The sequence below is a fragment of the Chinchilla lanigera genome, unplaced genomic scaffold (assembly GCF_000276665.1).
Source record: "Chinchilla lanigera isolate Chin_1 unplaced genomic scaffold, ChiLan1.0 scaffold00087, whole genome shotgun sequence".
In the NCBI taxonomy this organism is placed as follows: Eukaryota; Metazoa; Chordata; class Mammalia; order Rodentia; family Chinchillidae; genus Chinchilla; species Chinchilla lanigera.
In genome coordinates, this window is record NW_004955488.1 from 1,923,071 (window position 1) to 1,944,976 (window position 21,906).

Here is a 21,906-nt window from a genome sequence, read left to right on the forward strand (position 1 = left end):
AAAAAAAAATTACTCAGCCTTAAATACACAGAAAGATCAATACAGCATATTCTCATTTATGGAAGCCAAGAAAAAGTAGATCTGAGCATAAAATAGTGATTAAAAACTTGGGTAAAGGTAATAGTCAAGGTGAATACAGAGAAGTTGGTTAGTGGATACCAAAACACATATAGAAATCATAAATTCTAGATTTCTACAGTATAGTCGGGTAATTACAGCCTACAATATGCTATTATATATACTTTGGATTCCCTTGAGGAGACAGGGTCAAAAACTTGAAAGATATAGTAATTATAAGGTGATGAAAACATTGAGTACCTTAGTTGCATACACTAAGTTGAGTACCTATCTGCATACACTACATACAGTATTAAAATATTGCACTATCACTAAGCCTTTTAATTTCAGTTCATTCAAAGATACCATCAAGAAATTGAAAAGGTAAACCAAAAAATAGAAGGTATTCTCAATATGAGACACAAGAAAGATACAAAAGTTGAAATATATGCACAAATAAATGTGCAAAAGATAAATGTCTTGGTTTTAAAAAATGGTTAAATAATTATGCATAATCCATAAGTACATGAAATTATTACATACTAGTAAATTTTAAAAATATTTAAATGAAAATGCAAAATACCCTGATTTTATCACTATGTATTGCATACTTATATCAAATTATGAGATATTACCAAGGCAGTGGATAAATCAGTGTCTGGTATCCTCATATTTTGAACACCAACTAAAGAAAAATAATCCATTCCTTCAAACCCTCAAATGCTTTTCTTAGGCCCTCAATGCCATGTAGGGAGGTCTACTTTCATGACTTATCCATTCCCTAAATCCTTACTTCTTAATACTATCATATTGAGGATTAAGTGTCAACCCATTAATTATGAAGGACAGTCAGACTCTCGTAGTGACCAAGTATGAAAAATCTCTTTCTAGACTTCATCATCTTTGCATCCATCGTTTGCTTCCATATGCACCAATACCATTCATGTAATTCAAAGTTATAGTAAACTGCTACATCAATTTCAGAGGTCAAGGTAACTGTGTTACCTTAACACAGTTTAGTATTTCAATTCACCAGTATCACATATGTCTGTATTAATTTAAATATCTCTCATTGTCATAGTAAACTGTGCAAATTTTCAAAAGGTAATATTTACTAATATGCTTTGGCAGTGCTCTATTAAAGATGTGCTCTTGAGCATTGGGAGAAAATATTCAATGTTTTACAATTAAATGGAATGTTATTAGGAGTTTTTTCACATTATTGAATAAAGTCTTTCATTTTTTGCTAAGAGATCGTGTCAAGAATGGTTATCTAAACATGACTGATGCTTTTTATGTATCCCATCAACTGAGTTGATTTTGTGGTCTTATTTATTTACTTCCTTGATGCAGTAAATTACATTCATTGACTTTTAAATTAAAAATCACCCTTGAATTCTGAAAAAATCCTAGTTTGTCATAATGTATCATTCTCTTAATATATTAGTAAGTATGATTTAATAATATTTTATTTAAGAGGTTTGCATCTACATTTATGAGATGATTTTTCACTTTTTTATCTTCCTCTGTTGTACATGTTTTCCTTATATCTCATGTCTACTCTTAACCTTTAATAATTGCATCCTTCTTTTTCCTTAAATTTAATTTGCTCTTCTTTTTCTGTCCATTCTCAGGAAGAAGGAGTAAAAGTTTAATTTTGTAGCTTCATTCTTTTATAAGGTGTACTAATTCATGCAGTAAATTTGTCACTGCATCACATTAGTAGTATTCCACAATTTCCAATAAGTCATAGGGCTCTATTACCTGGTATATAATGTTTCATAAGTTTTGCATAGTTTTTTTGATGAATGGGTTATTTTATTTCATTTTATTAGTACATGACTGCAGTTCATGAGGTTTACATTCATGTAGGAGCAGCTGATTGTGCATAACATTGCTTAATTCTTTTTCATCTCCTCGCCCTTCCCCCCTACTTCTCTTCCTCTCATAACCTTCAGACCTTCTTTCCCCATTTTCATTATTATTGCCTGATTACTCTTAGCTCATGTTTTTGAAACATCATCTTTGTGCTCTTGCAGGTATTTAGGAACTGTAGACACATCTGAAATCTTCTCATCCCTTCCCTTCTGTTCCTTGTCCTGGGTCCCCGGGACCTCTTCGTATTTTCAAAAGATCTGTCCCCTTTTTTTCTTCTAGCAAGTTTTTATTTTTCTCCTTGTTGTGCTTTGCCTTATTCAAATGAGAATACCATGCAATATTTAAGCTTATCTGTCTAATTTATTTCATTCAACATTATATTTTTCAGATGTATCTATACTCCTACAAATGTGTCCAATTTATCCTTCTTTAGAGCCAAGTATTATTCCAATAGAAGACTATGAAATATATTTATCTATCTGTATCTATATTTAATCTATTATCTATCTATCTATCATCTATGTATCTATCTATATATTTATCTATCTACCATGTATATGGTGTTCTCAGCAAAATGGCTATATAATGGGTGGAAAAGAAATACTAACAAATGCCAAAAAATTGAAATCATGGAGAATACATCAGTTAACAGAATGAAATTAATAAGAAATGAAATACAAAAAATGGACAGGCCTGAAGGCTTGCAAAGTTACTAATACACTCTTATATAATCTGTTGGGCATTTTGTGTGGATACCACATTTTCTTTATCCATTCATTTGCTGATGGGACTATAGTCTATTTTAAAGATTTATCTATTATGAATCACTGCTGTGAGCATGGGGATGCATGTTTTGCTATCATAGGATGGTAAAGCAATCATTACAAAGGCAAAGAATAAGAAATACTGGTGTAGCTGCAGTGAAAAATGATCCTCTGACATTGGCGATGAGAATGCAAAACAGTACATTATGGAAATCAGCATGGAGACATCTCAAAGAACTAAAACTAGAAATTCCATTTGTTTCTTTTTTTCTTGATCACGGGATGTTTAAAGGAAAGATGTTATCTACAGAGTGAAGGACAAAGATCATCATTTTTTTTTAAATTCAATTTAAAATTAATGGGCTGCCACTGCATTACATTCTGGATTTTTGCCCATTTGCGGATGAGGGTCTTTAAATTTCATTTGACCCAGCTGTTCTCCTTCTAGGTATTTTCTCCAAAGACCTAAAAACATTGTATTACAGAGACACATGTTCATAGCTTCACAGTTAATACTAGCTAAATCCTGGAAACAGTTTGTATGCCCATCAACAGATGAATAAATAAAGAAAATGTAGTATCTATACATAGAGACCTGCAGGTTATATAGAAATACATTTTCAAGCATTCAGGCATATCGATGTTCATGTTTAATTTCTGGTTAATCTCACTGCTGTTAACTCATGTATTCTTCATAATTTCAATCTTTTGGCAGTTACTAATATTTTTCTATGCATTATATAGTCATAATGCTAAATGTTCCACATGCAGTACAAAAAGGCATATTTCATAGTGTCTATTAGACATGTTTGTTAATTGTGTTGTAGAATATCTACAAATATTCTTATCTATTGTGTAATTGCTTGTTCTAACAGCACCTAAATCTCTAAATTGTCTAAACCATCTCTAAATATATCTACACATTCTGGTTTTTAAAAATTCAGACACTTCTCTTTAAATTTTTTATCTTAATATTTCTTCCCTTATGGAATAATTTTCTTTATATTTATGTAACTGCTAAAACTTTTTAAAATTAGCTTTGAATGGCTTACATTTTTCCATCTTTCTATTGTATTACATGTCTACTGTTCTTTGAAATCTGTTTTTCTGTCTTACCTTCAGAATTTTGGGTTCATTTTTGAAGATCCGTGTTGACAGTCTCTGTTTTTAACCAAGTACATTCAGTTCGTTTAATTTAATGTAACAAGTTTAGTGACATAAAACCTATTATCTCATTAGGTATTTTCTAGTTGTTTCATCCATTATTTTATGCATTATTTGATCTTTTCTACATTTTATACATTAATTGTATCAAGTAATATTAAAATACATCTTGTCCCATTTTCTTGTCCCATTTTCCAGAAGGCATTCCATCTCTCTGCCTTCTGAGAGAGAAGGTGCATGTTATGTTTTTTCTGTCATTTTTTTCAGAGTTGTGCTTTTTATAATTCACAAGTCCTTTTCCTGTGCTCTTAATCACACCCAGATGTGCAAACTCTACCAGTTCTGTCCGTGTTCTGGATGAGACAAGATAGAAACCCGCTCACAGGCCAGCGATGTTGGGTTTATTCTCCACAATTTTTCTATCCCAAGGCTAAATCCACTGAGCTGGGCCAACTTGACAGAGATGCAGAAATTCTCAAAAAGAAATTGCTTTTACCTGCTTTTTACTATGTTCTTGGATTTGTATTATTCTGTGGCACAGAAAATGATTAACTGTATTCTGGACTTCTTATAAAGATATTGTCATCTGCATATCATCCTAAAATCAATGTTAGTATGAAGAGGAAACTCCTACCTAGCCACGTTGTAATTTTAACCATAAAATCTTGGTATATATATATATATACATTTCTGTACTTATATGTGACGGTTAAGCTTTATTGGCACCTAACTAGGCTTGAGAAGAGCTAAAGAGATTGGTATGGCCCACTTTTTGGTGTACCTGGGTAGGTCATAGTGGTGTAACCTTCTAGTCTGTATCTGGTCCCTGGAGCCTTCCTCTCTGCCTCCTCCTTTGTTTTATTAATGAGTAAGCAGTATCTCTGGCTCCTATCTATTTCCTCCATTTATGCCCTTGCTGATCAGGAAATTTTCTGTCCTAAGGCTTGTAAAACTTCAGTATATTTATTCCTGCCCTCTGGCAATTTTCACATTCATCTTTATCTTTCCCAGAACCTGTGGAATATCTTGACTCTTCTCCAGGTTCCTTTTGTTAGCAGGATGCTGTTTCCCAGAACACAGGACACAGCAAATACATCACTCTGTCCTTCAGGAGTTTCCCCCTAGGTCTTCCATCTCCAACACTGTGAACTCAGTAGATGCTCTTGAGGGAAAATGGCTCATTTGTGCTACCCTGAGCAGTGCTACATCATGTCTTCTCAGATAAACATAACATTGTCTGCTCGTTTTCCTCCATTAGAGTCTCTGGATGGTTGATGCTTAGTGTTGCAGACTTCATTGAAAATGCACACAAAAAAAGGAAGAAAATGCTAAAGTTCATTCACTTACCTAGGAAGGGCACAAGTCTGTGTTCAATTTTAGTTCTTATCAGCCACCATTCCTAGATGTTTTGCAAACTATGACACTGTATTTTTCAGTTGTTTCAGTAGAAATATTGTCTTCCAATGATATCTACACATCAATCCTCCAATAGTTAATTTCATTGATTTTTATGTAGCCTCCAGCTTAAGAATAAAAATTTGCATATTATGAAGGCCTATAAATATCCCATTAGAATTTTTCATGGTACTAAAATTGTGCTTGTTGTAATACAACTGCAGTAATGCAACACAAATATGTTACCTTGATGGGCACACATGTAAGATAGAGTAAAATGCTAAGTGAGTTAAGAATAGCAACCGATACTTCTTAAAAAGCTGCTTAAAATATTTGATGTGTGATAAAGCAATCCAAAAATGTATTGAGTACTTATTCTTTTAGACATTAAGCATTGATTTATCAGAAATCACATAAATTTTGCTTCCAGTAACAATGCAACTAATGTGGAAAGAAACATGCCTAAGATTATATCTGTAGAATGTGAATGACACAGTTCTAAAACCCAGTTCCTGGGGAAGCCAGTTGAATCTCTTAAACTCTAAGTTTTAATATATTTTTTTATTTCAAAGAGAGAAACTAAAATAGAGTTTTAAAACAGGTTAGTGAGAATATTATGATAATCAATACATTGTATTTTGTTAACTTCACAATAGTTATTCACAATACAAGATATAATCATTTGATCAATCTTGCATTCTTATTTTAATTTTTTATTTTAAAGAGAATAATAAAATGAAGAAAAATACTAAAATACCAACAATCTACACAAATACAAAATAAAGCAAAAAAAAAATATGAATTTTCAGAACAAAATAATAGGAATTAACCATTGTTGTTATATTACATAATGTTATCTTCAATGAAGTTCCTCAGATTACCAGATGTAAGAATGAAAGATTGATCAAACTGCTAATGTGTAATTGTTTATTGAAAGAAGCAGTTAATGCTAATTTAAAAAATATTTTTGTTTTTGTTTTTTCAACTAATTTTGCATGCTTATATCTGTTAATCTGAACAACTAATTTGAAGACAACAATATGCAACATAACAACCATTGGTGAATTCTTATCATCTTGTCTAGTGAAACAATCGTGTATTCTTATATCGAGTAATCTGAGCAACTTTGTTGAAGGTAGCAATATGTAATATAACAACTATTACTTTCCATCCTTTTATTTTGAAATCTTGTATCTTTTTATTGTTTTTGTGTTGTTTTGTTGTTGTCTTTGTTGTTATTTTGGTATTGCTTTTTTATTCTCTTTAAAATAAAAAAATTGGCATATTATCTTGTCCAAACACTACTAGCACAAATGTTTCTTTTCAATAAACTAAGAGAAACTAACTGTATAACTGTCTTAACTATCTTATTTATAAATATTATTTGTTCCATTTACCCTTCCTTTCCCCTTTCCTCCTTCACAATTTGTTCTTTGAAAACTTTCTTTATAATTCACAGTATCTATTGTAAATTTTGTATCTTATTTACTCATTCAGTTTATTGTAAATTTTGTATCTTATTTACTCTCACAGTAGTGAGACAATATGAAGTTTACACATATGGGTCTGATTTACTTCACTTGTGAGTATGGTCTTGATTTGCATCCATTTAACTATAAAAGTCTGCAATGTATCCCTCTTTATGACTGAATAGTACTCCATTATGTGAAAAAACACATTTTTTGTTCATTCCTTGGTTGATGGGCATTTGCATTGCTTCCAAGATTTACTTATTACAAATTGTGCTGCTATAAAAATGTCTGCACATGTACTGCTGTAGTGTGATATTTTTACTTCTTCTGGGAAGACACTAAGAAAGGGAATAGCTGGGTCAAATGAGACCTCTAATCCTAGTTTTTTAGGAAATTACACACTGATTTCCACAGTGGTTTCACCAGTCTATACTCCCACCAACAGTCAATAAGGGTCCCTCTATTCTAACCTCTCCAGCATGTATTATAGGCTGATTTCTTGAAGATAGCCATTCTTCCTGGCGTGAGATAGAATCTCAGTGTAGTTTTAATTTGCATCTCTCAAATGACCAGTAATGTTGAACATTTTCTTCATATATTTATCTGCCATTTGTATTTCTTCATCTGAGAATTGCATATTCATCTCAGATGTCCATTTTTGGATTGGGTCTTTGAATTTGGGGTGTCTGCTTTTTTTCAATTTTTTGTATGTTCTAGATATAAATCCTTTGTCTGAGGGACAATCAGCTAAAATTTTTTCCCAACTTTTGGGTTTTCTTTTCACTCTGTTGGTGATTTCTTTTGTTGTGCAAAAACTTCTTAATAAGATGAAATCCCATTTGTTGATTCTTTGTGGTATTTCCCTTGCAGCCAGGATTTATTTCTAAACTCTCTGCCTACAACATTATCTTTGAGATTTACCACTATTTTCTCTACAAGTAAATTTAGTGTTCTATTTTAATATTTAGATCATTGATCCATTCTGACTTTAGTTCGTGATAAAAGATATTGGTCTAGTTTTAGTTTTCAGCATGCAGAAGGCCCATTTTCCAGCACCATCTTTTAAAGAGGCTTTCTTCCAGTGAACATGTTTAGCTCCTTTGTCAAAGATAAGGTAGCTGAGTGCATTTGTTGTAGCATCTGCATGTTTTATTCTATTCCACTGTTCCTCTGGACTGTTGTTTTTGACAGTTTAATGCTGATTTTCTCACAGTGACTTTGTAGTATATTTTCAGATCTAGGATTGTGATATCCCTGACTTACCTTCATTGTGCATAACTCCTTTTGCCATTCTAGGTCTCTTCTGGTTCCAAATGAATTTTTGAAGTATTTTCTCTAGATCTGTGGGCTATGCTAATGGTGTTTTGATTGGGATTGCATAACAATTTTGGGAGTATGACCATTTTCACTATGTTGGCTCTTCCTATCCAGGAGCAGGGGATAACTTTTCATTTCCTGATATCCTCTTTCATCTTCTTTTTAGGGTACTATAATTTATATTGCACAGGTCTTTCATATCCTCTGTTAGATTAATTATTATTTCATTTCTTTAAATGCTATTATTAAGGATGTGCCTTCCCTAATTTCTCTGTGACTTTGTTGCTTGTGTATAGGAATAATATTGACTTTTGAGTATTGACTTGTATCTCACTACCCTACTAAATGTTGATATTAAATCTGCAAATATTTTGGTGAATTTTTGAATTCTTCCTTTTTTTTAAGTTTTGTTTGTTTGTTTGTTTAGTTTTTTCCAGTACCGGGAATCAAACTCATGACCTCCTGCTTGCCAGGCAGGCACTGTTCCACTGAACTAAATCCGCAGCCCCTTGAATTCTTCTATGTAGAGTATCATGTCATCTGCAAATAATGATAAGGTAACTTTTTCCTTTCCTATCTTTATTCCTTTTATTTCTTTCAATTGTCTAATTGCTCTGTCTAATATTTCCAGAACTATGTTAAATAGGAGTGGTAATAGTGGTCAACCTTGTCTTGTTCCTGATTTTAGAGTGAAAGATTTCAGTTTTTGACATTATACTATGATATTCCTGTTGTTTTGTCATAGTTGGTTTCTATCAAGTTGTGGTAAAGACAATCTACTACAATTATCTGCAGGATTTTTTTCATGAATGGGTGTTGGATTTTGTCAAATGATTTGCTGCCTCTATTTAGATGATCGTCTGATTTCTGTCTTTGATTATGTTAATCTTGTGTGGTACATTTTTTGATTCGCATATATTGAACCATTCCTGTATCCCTGGGATGAATCCTCCTTTGTTGTGATGCATAATCTTCCTGATGATTTGCTGCACTCTATTTGCCTGTATTTTATTGTGTATTTTTGTATCTATGTTCATAAGAGCGATTGACCTGTAGTTTGTTTTGAGGGGGTGCTTTCTTCTTTAGTTTTGAATTTGGGCCAATACGCTCTGCCAGGAATGATTTTGGAAGCACTACATTCCTTTCAATGTCTTAAAAGAGTTTTGGCATTTATGACACTAGTTCTCAGCTACATTTCCTATAGAATTCAACACCAAATCCACCACAACCTGGGCTTTTTTTTGTTGGCAAATTTTTATTTACATTTTCAATTTCATTGACTGATATCAGTTTATTTAGAATTTTTGTATCTTCTTGGTTTAGTTCTGGAATTTCAGTTGAGCCTAGGTATCTGTCTATTTTATCTGTGTTTTCCACATTATTAGAATATATGTTCTCATAATAAGTATGGATGATCTCCTGAATTTCTCTGCCACCCAGTATGATTTCTGTCTTTTCATTCCTAACTACTTGAATTTGTTTTTTCTTCCCCCTTTTTGATGAGGTTCTCTAATGGTTTATCAATTTTATTTATTCTTTCTAAAAACCAACTTTTGGATTCATCGATTCTTTGTATTGTTTTCTTAGTCTCTATTGCATTAATTTCTGCTTTTATCTTTATAATTTCCTCCCTCATATGAGCTTTGGGTTGTTCATCTTGTTCTAATAGTTGGAGGTTCAACATCAGATTGTTTCTTTGAGCTTGTTCTGTTTTCCTGATGCATGAGTTCACCACTATAAATTTTCCTTGTAGTACTGCTTTCATTATCTGAAGTTTCAGTATGTTGTATCTGCCAGGAATGATTTTGGAAGCACTACATTCCTTTCAATGTCTTAAAAGGACTACATTCCTTTCAATGTCATATTGTTTAATTGTATACAGTGTTTAATATTACCATTAACTTCTTCTGTGACTCATTGGTTGTTCAGAAGGGTGCTGTTTATCCCATATGTTTATGTAGATTTTGTGATTTTCTTTGTCATTGATTTCCAGTTTCATTGCACTATGATCAGAGAGTATATGTGGGATAATTTCAGTTCCTCTTAATTTACTTGAGTATATTTTGTCAGCTAATATATGGCCTATTTTGATGAACATACATGTGCACTTGAGAACTATTTGTATGTTGATGTTTTGTGGTAGAACACACTATAGATATCTACCAAGTCCATTTCTCCACAGTCTTGGCTTAATTCTAATATTTTTTGTCTACTTGAACTATCCATTTGTCAGAGTGGGGTATTATTGTCCACCACTACAAATGTGTCAGTGCTTCTTTGGTTTTTCATGTTTGTTGATATTTTTTTTATGTAGTTGGGTGAACCTATGTTTGGTGCATAAATATTTATGATTGTTATCTCATCTTCTTGAAGTTTTCCCTTAAGTAGTATATAGTGACCTTCTTTATCTCTTTTGATCAGTTTTGGCTGAAAGTTTCCATTGTATGAAAATAGAATACCTAACCCTGCTTTTCTCTGGGTTTCGGTGGCATGTAGAATTGTTTTCCATCCTTTGATTTTTACTCTATGTATTTTGGGGGTGTTAAATAAGCTTCTTGAATTCAGCACATTTTTGGTTGTTCCTTCTTGATCAATTCTGCCAGTCTGTTTCCTTTAATTGGTGAAATGAGACCATTTAAATTGATGGTTATAGCTGATATGCATTGACTTCTTTTTCATGTTGTTTTTCTATAGTTTGTTCCCTGTCTTTTTCCCTGGTTTCATTGCTTGCCCTGCCTGGTAGCTTCTTTCTATTGGTGTTCATGTGTGTTTGGTCTTCATTATCTCTTTCTAATATGTTCTTCAGCGCATTCTGTAGAGCTGGTTTGGTGATCATAAATTTCTCCAGTTGTTACTTGTCATGAAAGTATCTTATTTCTCCATCAATTTTGAAGGCTATTTTCATGGGGTATATAAATCTAGGTTAAAGATTCTTTCCTGTATGGCTTCAAATACTTCTCTAAGTTCTCCTTGGCTTCAAGGATGGGTTGAGAAGTCTGCTGTGATTCTGATGGGCTTTCCTTTTTAGGTGATATATGTCTTTTCTCTATTTTTAGTATTTTACTTTTGTGCTGAAGTTATGAAATCTCAATTATTCTGTGCCTTGGTGTACGTTTATTTTGTTTGTGGCTATTTGGAGCTTTATGTGCTTCATTTCTTTGTATGTCAAATTCTTTATCCATGTTTGGGAAGTTGTCTTCTATTATTTGTGTGAATAGGTTTTAATGGCTTTTGCACTGTCTCCAGCTTTCTCATTGACTCCAGTCATTCTTATGTTCCTCTTTGCTTTATTCTGCAGCTGTTTGATTGATTTTGGGGGGGATCTCTTGTACTTTTAAAGATATATTTTGTTCCCTGTTTGCCTATCATGTTCTTGTCTTCTAGATCTGATATTCTATCCTCACCTTAGTTCAATCTGCTTTATATGCTTTCCCTCAAGTTTCTAATCTCCTGTGTTTCCGTTTGGATCTGTGTCATTAATTCTATTTCTTGTCTGTTTGGTATTCGTGGTTTCCATCATTTTCCTGAGCTCCTCTATTTGTTTGAGTGTGCTTTAATGTCTTTTATTTTGATAGTATTCATTTTTGCAGTTTAGAGACTATTTTTTCAATGGCATCTTCCATTTTTTTTTTTTAACTTCTGCTGCTATCTGTTAAAGAGTTCCATTTGTCAGCTTCCAATTGCCTCTGTCTCTTTGTGCTCTGGACTTGTGCTGGGTAGACTGGGCATTTGGGATTGCATTTTGCTTCTTCATCTTGTCATATTCTATTTTCTATTGTATTTTTTTTCTGTGTTGATACTTATAGATCTCTTATCTTAGATAGGCTTAACACTGGTGTTGAGGCTGTCCGAGAAAGATCTGTTGCTCCAAATATCTTCTACCTGTAGGTGATTCTTGATTATTATGTCTATCCCAAGAACCTATCTTCCCAGTAAACTAAGTCTAAGGAGTTGCTATCAATTTTACTTAGGGCCCAATACTTTGGTACTGGACTATGGTGATGTTATGACCCCTTACAATTGCACTGTTTTCATACACAGTGGATAAACTGGTTATAGCATCTGTGCCATCCTGGTTAAAGTAGTTTTATTTGGCAATAATAATAGATGCATTTACAGCCTGTCTACTGACAAGCTGTGGTAACTATTAGCCTGATATCTGTAAGCATAGGAGGAAGGTCTACAGAAACATATTATAATCAAATTTATACCAGGTACTTATATGTAATGATTTTCCATTTAGCATAGTGATTTTTTTGGAAGGGGATACTGGGACTCAAACTGAAGACCTTGTGCTTGTTAGGCAAACACTAAACCACTGAGGCATATCCCTGGCCCCTAGTGTAATGATTTTACCCTGTTTTGGAGAAGGTGCAGGAGAATAAATGGTCAGAGGGAAAGATGAGAGGGATATATTAGGAGCTCCTAATTAAATATATTAGGAGCAACGTTGAAGAGCACAGGATGATCATCCAGGTTTTGGGTAATTGTAGTACTCTATCTGACAGCACTCTATTCTATCTATCTTTCAGCTATGAATATATCAGTGGAGTAATCCATGGGTAAGGAAAGTGGTTCCATGACACTATCACATCCCAAAAGCCAAATCCCTCACACAAGAGACTTTTAGGGACACTTTTAGACCTACACCATAAATTTCAGTAAAGCATTACATCATATGAGTAATAATTGGTCCAATAACTACAACTGTGCATATATATGTTAGTAATTTGATTTTAAGGTTTCAGTTATCAAAATTTAAAGCTTCAAGGGGCTGGGGATTTAGCTCAGTGGCAAAAAGCACCTGCCTGGCAAGAGCAAGGTCGTGAGTTCGGTTCCCGGTACTGGAGAAAAACCAAAAACCAAAAACCAAAACAAAACAAAACAAAAAATTTAAAGCTTCAGTCCTCATTACTCTGATTTTTCAAGTTATAAAATTATACAAATCATCTATTAAAAGATCCTAGAATTTACTAGAGTTCTACCTTCTCAACACTTACTTTTCTTTTCCTTTTTAGGGACTAGGTTTTGAACTCAGAGCCTTTACACTGACAGACATCACCAGCCTGTTTATTTTTACTATCTGAGAGGGTCTTGCTGACTCACTAAGATGCACATACTTGGTCCAAACTTGCATTCCGCCTACCCCAGCCTCCCAGAGTACTGGAACTATAGAGAACTGCCAAAATCTATGGCTTAAACCACTTACTTTAAAAGCAACAGAAAAACACAAACATATTAAAAGAATTTCTACCATTAAGTAATGAAAATAACACGTCAAGGTCATGTATAAGAAGTGATTTAGATCCTATGTGCTGCAGAAATTTAGTAGATTCATGATGAGATACAGTGACCTTTAAACAAAACATAAGACAGCAGAAAGCTACAGTGGTTACAGAAGTAAAATGTAGATTAGCAAAGAGAAAACCAGTGAGCACTACAGGCAAACCATTTATGAAACTGGAAAATTGCACAATATGTTTACAGGAATGGATTTTATTCAGAAAGTATTTTGTTTTGTCAATTTTTAATGAATATGCTTACTTAAGTTTATCTAAAACAATAATAATTCAACATCTTCTAATAAGCAGCATTTTCTTTTAAAAGCTGTGTGATATTAACAATAGCCTACATTACTCTGTGCCAGGCACTTACGCCACTGTTCTACAGAGATTAATCCCTTAATTGAGATGTTTACAATCTTATTTTATATCATCCTCAAATAAGAAATCTTAGTAACAGAAGTAACCTGACTTGCCTTGATCACTGTTCTATTAACTATGAAAGCCAGTTTTCCAAGTCAACTTACAGTTTGCAGAGACCATATCCTGAAAATATATATTTGATACAATCTAAACATACTTGGGAACATTACAGATTCTTTGAAGATCAGAATATTTATCTTATTGACTTTAACCATTTCACATTCAGTGTGATGAAACCAGAAAATCACAGGGATCAAGATGTGTAAGTCTGTACTAGAAGCTTGCCTTTGCTACATATAATCTGTACAACATGCAAGTTCACAAATTCTTTATGTCTCATTTTATCATCATATACTTATATAATACTACACATACTTTCATGTTTGTGAAACCTAATATGAAAGTATCCAATACATACACCATGCTATTCAAAGTACAGAATGTAACATACAATAAGAATCTAAAAATATATATTTAGAAAATAATTTCCATAAATAAGATAAAAGAGGCAGCACAATATTAAAATGAATATCATTGCTTAGTAAGATATTCTTAGTGCTTAGCTATCATACTACTTTCTAAGCACTGTTTAAGCATTTCACATTTACTAATTCATTTAAAATTTAAAACATTGTAAACATTTGCTCACATTACTATTATGACATACAGAACAGAAAAAGAAACAGAAATGCTAGATTTCCTAAATTCATACAGTTCTTGAGTCCCAGAAATATAAATTACATATTGCTTTTATTAAATACACATATATTGCTGTAAATCAATACCTCTTAGCCGGATGAGGTACATTGTCCCAGGGATTTAATCAGAGTAAGCCAGAAGGTTATTTTAAAATTATACTTATTCCTTCTTGCTCATGTTTCTTTGGCTTTTATAAATGAGGGTATAAATATATTTTATCAGGGCAGGATAAAGTTAGTCACATACAATATTAGATGATCTTAGGTTTTCAGAAATATTTAATTTTATTCCTATCTTTGAGACAGGAAAATAAATGCCAAAATGCATCTAAAGTCACATTTCCATTATTTTTTCTTCAGATTTAGGTTGATTTTTTACATTAGAGTACCTGACTTATATAACTACTCTTATAACATTGGATATTTACCTAATCATCACAGAACCTGAGAATTATACCATATATATGTTTGTGTGCACGTGTATGCTATGGGGTGTATACACACATCATTACGTCTATTTAAACAGATATACAGATGTATATACATATATATAATGGTATATACATGTAAATGCATGTACCTGAGTGGGTATTTACATAATGTGCATGAATGTACATAATAGAGTTTATACATATACTGTGTATACACATATATAACATATGCACTTTTTTTTATTTTAGAGTAGCAGAAAATTTGAAAAGTACAGTGTTCTGCACTTTTTTTCTGTACAGAAACCAACAAAAGGTTTCTGTAATTATCAGCGACTTGCCCTAACAAGTGACCTGTATTCCAGTTAAGCAATCTGTGCTATTATCATTAATGGAAATAAAATCTTTATTCAGATATTACTAGATTCACTTAGTTTTCCTGTGTACTTAGTTTGTCCCAATGACTTCTCAGTGTCCAAGGGTCTCAGTGAGGACTCTGTGTTACATGTACTCGTCGTGTTCCTTGGGCTCTAATCTGTGACAGTTTCCCAGATTTTAATTTTGTTGTATTATTTCTACAGTTTTAAGGGGAATTGCTCAGTTATTTTGAAAATGTCCCTGTATAGAAATTGTCTTACATTTTTCTATGATTAGACTGAGCTTATGTTTTAAGAAGACCACAGGTGGGGCTGGGGATTTAGCTCAGCTGCACACCGCCTGCCTGGCAAGAGCAAGGTCATGAGTTCGATTCCCGGTACCGGGAAAAAAAAAAAAAAGAAAGAAGACCACAGGTATAAGATGCCATTCTTGGCATAACACCAAGAGAAATGATTTATCACTGTTCATGTTAGCCCAGATTACCTAGCATATGGAGTGTTTTTCTTCTCTCCATCCTTCTACCATTTTGGTCCATTGATTCCTATCTGTATCTTTTTGACATAGCCTCAATAGTGTGTGTGTGTGTGTGTGTGTGTGTGTGTGTGTGTGTGTGTGTTTAATGTTTCATTTCTTTGTAGAACTGCAAGGTATTTCAAGGACACTAATATATTTTTTGTCTCCATTTTATAATTAACACTCTGACCAAAAATATTGCAGTTTTATGATGGACAAATACCATTGTAAGCAGATTTGGACAGTAGGTATGCTCATGGACACAAGGGTGCTGTTGGCTGTAAGACATTTCAGCTTACATGAAAACATATTAGTTTGTCCTAATGACTTCTCGGTGTCCAAGGGTCTCAGTGAGGACTTTGTGTTACATGTACTCATCGTACATGTAACACACAAAACTAAACTTTCCAGACATGGAAACATATTTATCTATTTTAAACTATAAGTAAATAAACTATTTCCATATGAAAATATATTTATATTTGTGTTTATCCATAGACAGAGCTGAACAGAAGATTTATGTTCTAAATATGCACACTTAGCAAATTGAAAGATCAATTTCATTGTTTTTGTAATTTGCATTTCTAGTTTGTTGTAATATTTAAAGTAAATAAGTATTAGATTCTTTCAAATTTTTTGTGTGTTTAGTCAAACCTGTATACTTGAAATAAAGTCCACTTCATTGTGTTATATAAATCTTTTATACATTGATAGTATGATTTGCTATTCATTTGCAGATGATTTCTTATACATGTATCTAATTCTTTGAATTTCCATCCAGCCAGTATTTTATAGCATCTTCTATATTTGATAAATAATATATTCTTTTTCATTGTTAAAATATTTTCTTAAAACTTTTGCAGTGAACCATAGTTTCTGAGAAGAGGACTGTTGAATTTCCAAACAGTTAAGAATCACCCAGTCATCTTTGTTTCATTGATGTGTATCTAGTGTGATTTGAGAACATGCTTTAATGATTTAAGTTTTCTTAAATTAGTTCAGATATGCTTCATGGCACAGAATGTGATCTATCATGATAGATGCTCTTCCGTAGTTTAGAGGAAGCCCACCCACATAAGGAAGTACATCCTGCATGGCTCAGTCTACTAACTCAAAGTTAATTTTATTCAAAAATGTATTCACAGATATAATCAGAATAATACTAATCAAAGATTTCTTAACTTCACAGCACAGTACAAGTTGACACATTAAAGTGACCATCACATAGAACAAAGAATTCTTTTCTCATATACGAGACATACTTGTATTATTTTTTCATTATAATACTAGCCTTTCAAAATTGGTAAACTAACATAAGGAGAAATAAGATAAACTCACCGAGTATTGGAAATAGTGTTGCTGTTGTTCACATCTTGAGTGCCTTCCCTCAAGTTTTAAAGGTGTGTCACCAGCCTGTGGCACTCCTGAGAATAACTTCCGCAGCTGGGGCGTATGAGACTAAAGTGAAGTCATAGGTCTGCCATTGAAGAAGAAATCACCATCATGGCCGCTCTTCTTTCTCTGAAATTCCTGCCTTCTAGGAGGTGAGTAGCTCCTCCCCCATGACACTGGAGACCCAAAGCTACATTCCCGAGCGACTATGGGCTGACTTCTCTGAATCTGTGAGTCAAAATAAAATTGTCCTCCTTGGATGTCATGGATTCAGGCATTTGTTACAGCGAAGAAGGCTAACTTCTCACAAATGCCATTTAAAGCGTACACATACTTAACATGAATTATGCAACAATTAAAAAAAAGAATCTAAAGTTTCTAGGCATAAATATTACCAAAACTACAAACTGACTTTTTAAATTAAATTGGATTTTTAAATGAATAACTCGTTTCTGTTTGCTATTTAAAAAAAAAAAAAAAGGAAAAATGAAGGAAAAGAAGTTTGATAATCTTGTAAGCTTACACTTTTCTCATCCTTACCTTGTCAACTAGAGAATGATCTAGAAAATAGTCTGCTCATCAGACATCCTGTGCCACGTATTCCATGGTGAGGAATGTGATTGACATTTCCTAGTGGCCATTGTAACGTGCAGTGCAATGGCCTGTTCCTGATTTTCAAATTAAATATATAGTCACTTTGTGGAAGAAAAAACACTGCAAGCATTTCCAAAAGGAAAGAAAGAAGGAAAAGGAAGGAAGAAGGGAGAAAGGAAGAAAGAAAAGAGGGAAGAAATGAAGAAAAAAGGGAGGAAAGAAGGGAGGGAAGGTGGGAGGGAGAAAAGAAGGGAGGAGAGAGAGAAAGAGACGAAAGCAAAAGGAATTAATAGAGGAGAAGCAGTACGAGCCCATTCCATCCAATTATAAATGAAAAAATCTGTGAGCAGTTCTGAAAAAGAAATTCTCAATCATGAGGTTATTAAGCTAAATATCTCCTATATTCCCTTCACATTAAAAATTCTACAAATGTATTATAATTTATACTGACAAGCAGCTAAGAAAAATTTTAGTATATCTTTAAAAATGGCTTCAGTTTACTAATAAAGAATTGAATTAACACTTAAAATAAAAATACACTTTGTTCTAGTCTGTTTAATTATTTGTGATTGTCATCACACTTTCTACCTTCCTCAGAAATACTCAGCCTAAGTGGCATCCTTAACAGTGTGTGCTTCCTCTCCGACAATCTTTAAAAACAGGCATATGATGAGAAATAAGCAAGTAAATGTCTATTTGTGCTGACTTGATAGATAATTGGAAGATAATTTGCAAGTTCTTTTAAGAGTTTAAAATATCCCTTCTGGATTAGTTCCAATAGCTTTCTTTTGTTGTGGTTGTTTTTATTTGAATTGGATGATTAAATTTTAAAAGTGTTTTAGTTTTGAAACATGGAACTAATATTCATATTACTTAGACCCAGGTCACACTCAATTATAAATATGCATATGTTTCTAATAGCATAAATTTTTGAGATGTTTTTAATGAAACATTCAGTTATTTTTCTTTTGCAAAACTTACTTTGCTAATTTATAACTGGGTGTCTTTGTGTAGGATTTACATTCTTAACAGAAACTTGTCCAACAGATATGTATATCTACATTCAGAACCAAATGATTACAATAATGGAATGAAATTTACAGTAATAATAAAACAAGTTTAGGCAACTAAGTGTGTTCACTACAGAGATTATAGCTCCTTCTATTTTATGGGAAGTGGTTTTGGAGCATTTTATTTAGCAACTGAAAAATACCCTTACACTGACCTTTGAAATTTACATAAATTAATGAAGTAAATGTAGCTTATTTCTAATAACTCATGTGGTATGTTCTAGGGCTGCAATGACTTGAACAACTCAAGCTATTTTGTTTGAAAGAAAAGAAAGAAGGAAATAAACTGTCTACATGCAGTAGTCCAAGAGAGGACACTGCAGAGTGGCTCCGTAGTTGTTATTGTCCTGCTTACTGTCAGTACACTGAGTAGCTTGGTTGTATTCTACCCACAAATGTTGATGTCTGGTGTCTGATACTGAGTTGAGCAACTGGAAAATGTTTGTCCTTGATGATCTCCCTTGGACGTGCTGGACCTTCTGCTTTTACTGACCGTCACACATCATATAATATGTTTTTTCTTTTCTTTATTGCCCGGAGTAGTCAACTAAAGTGGTTTAGGGTATAGGGTAAATAGCAGTCACTATGACATCCTCAATAATAAAACTTTCTAGTCCTTCCAGGCAGGTAGGAAACTTGGATATCTTTTATTCCACTTGGTATGTGAAGAAAAATGAAACTCACACTCTCTTTAGTGATCTCTTCCTTTCTGCTCTACTCATATATATCCAACTGGTCTATTGACCTATTTCTAATTGCTGTGTTCAGTTCAGTATCTGTCAGACCTGGGAGTGGTGGATGTGGTGCGTAATATGCTATATTTCTCATGTAAAGAGTTTTGCAGATTGCAAAACTGTAGCTACAGTAATAATACTTAGAAAATTCCCTTCTTTGAATAAGAATTCACTTTTAAATTGATTGCTCATTTTGTACGAAGGCATTACTTAATAAAAAGAAGTGAAACACTGGTGCATATCTCTTTTACCACTTCAGTTAATAATCACTTTTCTAATTTTTTAAATTACTTGTTATTGTCTTTAATTGTTTCATCAATCTTGCATTCTTACATCTGGTTATCTGAGCAACTTCATTGAAGATAACAATACATAATATGACAACTATTGTTAATTTCCATCATCTTATTTTGAAATCCTGTATCATTTTTAATGTTTTTGTATTATTTTGTTTTGGTCTTCATTGTTGTCATTTTACTATTGTTTCCTTTTTAAAATAAAAAGAAATAATCTACCTTTTCAAGTTCATTTTTCTCACCAATACTTTAAGCCCAGAGACAGAGAGAGAGAGAGACAGACAGAAGAGAGACAGAGAGACAGAGAAAGAGAGACAGAGACAGAGAGAGACAGAGAGACAGAGACACACATACAGAGGCAGACTTCTTCCCTGACCAGTAAGCGCATGTTAAGTGGGAAAATACAAAGGAGAAAAGCCAAGTAACAATCAGTATTCTTATTTCAGTATAAGCAATCTGCAATTGTGAAGGATCAGGAAAAAGTAATAATAATTTACAACTAGTTGGTGCCCTGGTGGACTAGGTCTGCCACAACAGAAGGCCATAGACTGCATGGCTTTGAAAGCAACATTCCTCACAACTCCACAAGCTAGCAGGTGAATATAATGTGCAGAGCAAGTCTGTCTTTGAAGCCCTGTTCCTTGATTTTCAGAGAGCCTTCCTTTTTCTCTTTTGTCTTCACTTAGCCATTCCTCTGCCTATGTACTCCTGTTTCCTCTTCCATTTCTAATAAAGACGCTGGTCTTATTAATGGTATCCAACTCTCATGAGTTCATTTAACCTTACTGTGCCTTAAAAGGTCATTACCCTTAAGGATAGTTCTATGGGATGTTCTGGCTTCAATCTACAAGTACAAGATTGAAGGAATAAATCACCAAATATCTCATGCGTAGTCCTTGTTCGCATTCCATATTTGCTCACTGACCCTTTATTTCCTCATCAGTTCTGTAGCAAATTACTCTGATTTAAATTTGCCTAAATGAATGATCTCAGTTTTTAAAAGTCAAATAAACCATTTAGGGAATGGTATATTTTTCTCATTGGTCTCCACAATTTCCCTCCATTATTTTATGGATTGATCCGCTAATGCATGGATGGATTCTATTTTTTTCTGTTCCTCACCTTCATCACAATAAGCAACAATTCTAATGTTTAATGGATGTCTTTTTATATGTCTTCTTACACATAGGTACTGTTTGATAACCACCCATTTATATACACATTATTGTTCTGGTACCATGTGTATTGTTTATTTCTGTCCCTTTTGTAGGAAAATACTCTATTTTAAGAGCTTTCCTTCTTTTAATTCAGGTCTCTAGTCCTTGCTTCTCAATACAGTAAGCATTCTACCTGCACTTACATTGTGTTTACTTTGATAGAAGTAGCAAGGTCATGTTTTAGTTAGGTGGAGTACAACCTTATTCATATTCTCACAGTGTTGTCCACACTTCCTAAGAAGTAAAAGACTCAAATTAAGAAAGTAAGCAAAACAAAATTGGTTCAAATAAAACAGATTATATTCAAACAATCCACTGTCAAGTAAACCTGTTGAAGAAATCCACAAACATAAATAACAACATATGCATTCCCAAGGTCATCAGCAATTTTATATATTCCATGGGTACAATCATGTTAACCCACTGTACATGTTATATATATAATGGAAAAATGAATAAATAAACAGAGTGCAGATATCTAACCTGATTTCCTTGGAAGTAAAAGAAGATCTCATGGGCAATTGAGTTTAAATAAATTTTTCCAGGAAAAATGAAATCAGTGGAAAAGCAATAACAACAACAACAACAAAAAAAAACTTCACAAGGGGCTGGAGATTTAACTTAGCAGCACAGCGCCTGCCTGGCAAGCTCAAGGTTGTAAGTTCAATTCCCAGTACTGGAAAAAAAAAACAAAAAAAGTGCCCCCAAAACAAGCAAACAAACAAAAAAATGAAAACAGGAAAGGCAGAAGCAGAACAACAGTTCCACTGATTTCAGTTGAACTGTCACCTCTCGCCTGTAGGCTGCCCCTCAGAGGAATTCTTGGTTAAGAGT

At 33.3% G+C, this 21,906-nt stretch overlaps 1 long non-coding RNA gene across 1 annotated transcript in view; it reads right to left on the minus strand.

The window, feature by feature from the left end:
• LOC102021673 overlaps positions 1-21,658 on the minus strand; it is a 38,558-nt gene extending 16,900 nt beyond the window's left edge. Inside the window, exons 1-2 of the long non-coding RNA XR_263996.2 lie at positions 21,556-21,658; positions 17,108-17,246 (exon numbers count right to left, since the gene is read on the minus strand). This is a non-coding gene — a long non-coding RNA (uncharacterized LOC102021673). The remainder of the gene's footprint in view (positions 1-17,107; positions 17,247-21,555) is intronic.
• Between the last annotated feature and the right edge of the window lie 248 nt (positions 21,659-21,906).